Below are 5,197 nucleotides of genomic sequence, written 5' to 3'. Positions count from 1 at the left end.
ATGAAGAAGAGCAAGATGAAGCAGCTTCAGTAGGAATACTTGCAGGTAACCCTTTTCATGTGTGATTTCTTAGCTGGTTTGGACATGCATGGCTTTGCATGTTGGTGTATGGTTCTCTTACTTTCGGTGGCATGGTTTTGCCTAGTCATGAAAGCGGTTTTCAGCCTAGCCTTGCTTTTTTCCTGATGCCATGGTATGGTTGGATGTTGATCTCGATTTTGATCTTTGGTTTGCTGGATGGATTTCAGAATCTGGGGTGGAGGTGGTCTCAAGGTTCATTCCCAAAGGCCTATGAATCCCTTGATCGATTTTGGTGGGATACATGGTAAAGCCTAAGGGAGAAGTCTTAGTTTAGGGCCTAGTGATCTGGGTTTGGATTGCGGTAAAGCGTGAGAGATTGGTCTTGGTTTAGGGCCTAGTGATCCGGGATTGGATTTCGATAAAGCCTGAGAGACAGGGAGACAAAAAATTCCTCAAGGATAATGATGGATTCCGGATTGCATTCCGAGTTAAATTCAATAGTGATCGGAGCACAGGTTTGGTGTGATCACGGTTTGATGAGGGTGGAGGTGGGTTAACCTCTAGATTCCATTGGCTATTCTTGGATTGGTTTTTCTATGAGATCCCACATTCATGCTTGGAATATGGCACGAGGGTGACTTGCTGAAAAAGAGATTTGGTTAACCCATGTCTATGGTCAGGTGGTATGTGAAAGTACTGAACCTAGTCTGATTTGCCTATGATTAATAAAAGCTAAGTTATCTTACTTTTTTACTTGTTTATATGTGGATTTAATGGTTGTCATATCTCTAATATTTATATGGTTTAATGCTAGTTATAAGCATGGTTATGTGATTGGTTCATGTCATGGTTATTTCATGTATTTACTTGTAATTGTTAAATGGATGGATGCAAGACCTAATTGATGATATAATAGTTCAATGGAGAAGGAGGTGATCCTTCTGGTTATGTTTCATAAGTTCTTTCAGTCATTTATGCTCTATCTTGTATCCTATACCTGTAGGTTGCATTGATGCCAAGTGTTTAACAGAATGTCAGTCCCGGTTGGGGATGCTCAGGCCTAGTCCTAAGGTTGATTTTGTATTTATCAGCATTGTTATCATGTCTTTGATAGATTATGAAGGTTGTATCATGTTGAAAATGGCAACAAGAAATTTCAGTTTATTTTTTCCTTGAATTAAACTATGAATTAAAATCGAATTATATTCTCATAGCAACTTGTAAATAGTTAATTAAGTTTATTAAACTTAATTAGCTTAGGAATTTCGAGTTGGAAGTCTTTCTGAAGTCATGTATATGTTCTCCCTATATTATAGGGGTCCAAATGAGTCAAGTATGAGTGGTAATTAGTTAACTCGGTTTATTGAGTTAAGTCTAGTTAAATTATTTCCAAACTATTTGAGGAACTAAAAGTGAGTTTACAGTGAGTTGATGCATTAGTGCACTCAACTAGTGCTACTCTAGTTAACTGAATATTCCCTCATCAGAAACTCATGCATGTTGATTCTAAGAAAGACCTAGTTGAGACTAGAGTGCAGGGACAGTGCACTATTTGTTTTAGATTTTTCTGAGTTGCACTGATAATGCATGCAATCAGGAATTGGTCCTTGAAGGGATTACACAATTTTGAGTGCATTGATTTCCCTTTAAGATGGGATAATCAGCCATAGGAATTGCACAAGGAAATAGGGACTTGGAGATCTGGTGAATTGGCTAAGTGTTGGCCTAGTGCTTACTTGTGATTTGGAGATTGATTCTACTGAGTGCTGGGATTATTCTTGTGAAAAAAAGCATTGTAATCTCATCTTGATTTTCTGATATATACAATACAGATAGTGGGGTTTTGAGTTGTGGTTTTCCTCAGATATTTATTGTGTTATGTGTATTTGATTCTCTTCCTCTTATCGATTATTGTTTTGCTTGATATTTATGTGCTTCCATTGTAAAGAGTAGAAGTAGATTCTTATCTCTTGCTTTAGTTTGTTGCACGAGCTTGTGAATCTACAAGATTTTCTACATGGTATTGGAGCTGAGAACAGTATACTAGAGGAGATTTCGAATTTTTTGAGTTTAGGGTTACAGGTGAAATTCGAATTTGCATTTCATACTTCAGGATTGGCACATGGCGTCCTACGGTTTGCGGCTCGAGTATGCCTTAGAAGGAAACTCGAATTTTATAGCCTGGAGGGACTAGATGGAGGTTGTGCTAGAAGATAATGGCTTGAAGGAATTCATTAATCAAGAAGTCCCCAAGCTAGCAGCTACGGATGCATAGAACTTGGTTGAATGGAAGAAGTGTGTGGCGAAAGCAAGGCGGATAATCCATGAGGGAGTTCGAGACCACATTGTCTCGAGTCTCCATGGCAAGGAAACTTTGCATGCTATGTGGAAAACATTGACGGATTTGTATCAAAACAATAGTGACCAAAGGAAATTGGCACTGAAGGACAAACTTCAAAAAATCAAAATGGAGAAAGGCGAGACTATTTCCAAATACTTGACCAAGTTCACTCAATGTCGTGATGAACTTGGAAGTGTTGGAATCACAGTTGCCGAGGAGGATATGGTGAGTCTTGCTCTTCTAGGACTCCCAAAGAGTTGGCATAGTTATCAAGACTCTATCAATGGTCAGGAGAAACTGCCAAATTGGGAACAATTGTGGTCAGATTTGATGCAGGAGGAGATCAGGAGGAACACCAGGGATGGCTCTTCATCAAAGATTGATGATGAAGAGAACTATGCCTTAGTGATTAAGGTGAGGAAGGGGAAAGGGAAAGCTTCCCATTCCAAATCATATTCTTATCATGGAGGTAAGAAGAAAGATATGACGAAAGTTAAATGCTTTCATTGTCATAATATGGGACATTTTGCTACAAATTGTCCACTCAAGAAGTCCAAGGAGAAGTCCTCAGGAGGAGCGATAGGTGAGGCTTTGGCCTCCCATTTCGAATTGGAATTTTCCCTCATTGCATGCATGGTGTCATCTATGTTGGGAAGTGTATGGTACTTAGAAATCGGAGCTTCATTCCACATGAATGACGACAAAGAGTTATTCAGTGACCTGGAAGAAAAATATCTCCAGATGCATATCGAGATGGGTGACGACGGGAAGTATAGTATTTCTAGATTGGGCACGATTACTTTTTAGAGGGAGAATGGGACTCCACTCACCTTGAACAATGTTATGTATGTACCTGGGCTAAAGAAGAACTTGGTATCTGTTGCCATGCTTGAGGATAGAGGCTATGATGCGATCTTCTTGAAAGGAAAGGTGTTCCTTCGATATATAGCCATGGGTCAAGTAAAGAAGATAGGGATTCAAGTTAAGAATCTTTATAAGCTGGAGGTAGAGGAGTGTGCTGCTTTGAGTTCAAAAGAAAAAACATATGCAGAGCCGAGACGTTGGCGATTTGTGGCACAGGCGATTGGGCCAGATGCATCATGAGGCTTTGAAGATATTGCAGCAAATATCTACTGACCTTCCCAAAGGTATGCTTGAGAAAGTTGATACATGCAAGGGTTGTACTTTGGGAAAATACACCAAGTCTTCCTTTGGAGACAGAGATGATCGAGCAGAGTCTATTCTAGAAAGAGTCCATTTAGATGTGTGTGGACCATTCTCGATAGCATCCATGGCCAAACAGGTATTATGTTATATTTGTTGATGACTATTCTCGTAAACGCTAGATATTTTTCAAGTAGAAAAAGGATTAAACTTTCACAAAGTTTTGTGAGTTAAAAGCATTGGTTGAGAAAGAGTCAGGTAAGAAGGTTAAATCTCTACGAGTGATAACGGTGGTGAGTATGTCTCAAATGAGTTTAAGAACTTCTGTGCAGCGGAAGGGATTAAACGAGAGTTGATGGCACCCCATAACCCTTAGTAGAATGGGGGTGGCCAAGAGGAAGAACAAAATCATAGTAGGGGCAGTGAGAGAAATGTTGCATGATCAGGGCCTACCACTACACTTGTGAGTTGAGGCATGCAACACAATGGTTTATGTTCAGAATCGTAGCCCACATTGGATACTTGAGATGAAGACACCAAAGGAGGCTTATTCCGGTAAGAGGCTAGATGTTGGTCACTTCAAGATTTTTGGGTCATCGGTATATTTCCATGTGACCAAAGATGCACGGAAGAAGCTTGACCCTACAACAAATTTGGGGATATTTGTGGGGTACATTGATACACCTCACAGATATTGGGTGTACATATCGACCAGTCAGATGACATTGGTTCGCAGAGATATCAAATTGAATGAGGAGAAGGCCATGCGAGTTTCCCTTGAGAGGGAGCTTGAGCTACATGCGGATGAGGAGCTTTTAGCTCCTAAGGTTGAGGGGCCTCAGATTGATGTGGAGCAACCACATGCAGAGGTTCCAGGAGTGGAGACATCCACTCAGGTAGAGTCTTCCAGAGAGGCAATAAAGCACACTAGAGAGGCTAATATATTTTTGGATGATGCACGGGAGAATGTGGGAGCACCCACTTCTCAGCACAGACAGAGGAGGTCACCTGAGAGGTACACTAGATACATGGCTCTTATGGGTGCATGTTTTGTGACAGAGCCATCTTCCTTTCAAGAAGCAGTGTAACAGTTAGTTTGGGTTGATGCGATAGTGGAGGAGTATGACTCCATAGTTCGAAACAGTGTTTGGGATGTGGTCCCGAGACCGTAGGAAAAGTCAGTAGTGAGCTCCCATTAGATTTACAAGGTAAAGAAAGCTGCAGATGGTAGTGTGGAGGAGCATAAGGCCAGATTTGTAGCCCATGGCTTTTCATAGGTAGAGGGGATTGACTAGGATGAGACATTTGCTCATGTCGCAAGGTACTCGTCAATCCGATCTATATTAGCACTATCAGCACAGATGGGTTAGAAGATCCATCAGATGGATGTGAAGATAAATGTTCCCAATGGCATGATTGAGGAAGAGGCGTACATAGAGCAACCCGAAGGTTTTGAAACCTTTGATCATGATTCACATGTGTGCCGACTCAAGAGAGAATTATATGGGCTGAAGCAAGCACCCCGTGCTTGGTACACCAGGATCGTTAACTACTTCACTGGGTTGGGCTTCACAAAGAGTGAAGCAGATGTGAACCTGTACCACATTGTGGTGGAAAGTAAGTTGTTGATCATTATACTTTATGTTGATGATCTCATACTAACAGGTGATG

The sequence above is a fragment of the Pinus tabuliformis genome, chromosome 3_1 (assembly GCF_031772625.1).
Source record: "Pinus tabuliformis cultivar Carrire ecotype Pingquan chromosome 3_1, CPIR1, whole genome shotgun sequence".
NCBI classification, from domain to species: Eukaryota; Viridiplantae; Streptophyta; class Pinopsida; order Pinales; family Pinaceae; genus Pinus; species Pinus tabuliformis.
This window is presented reverse-complemented; position numbering follows the sequence as displayed.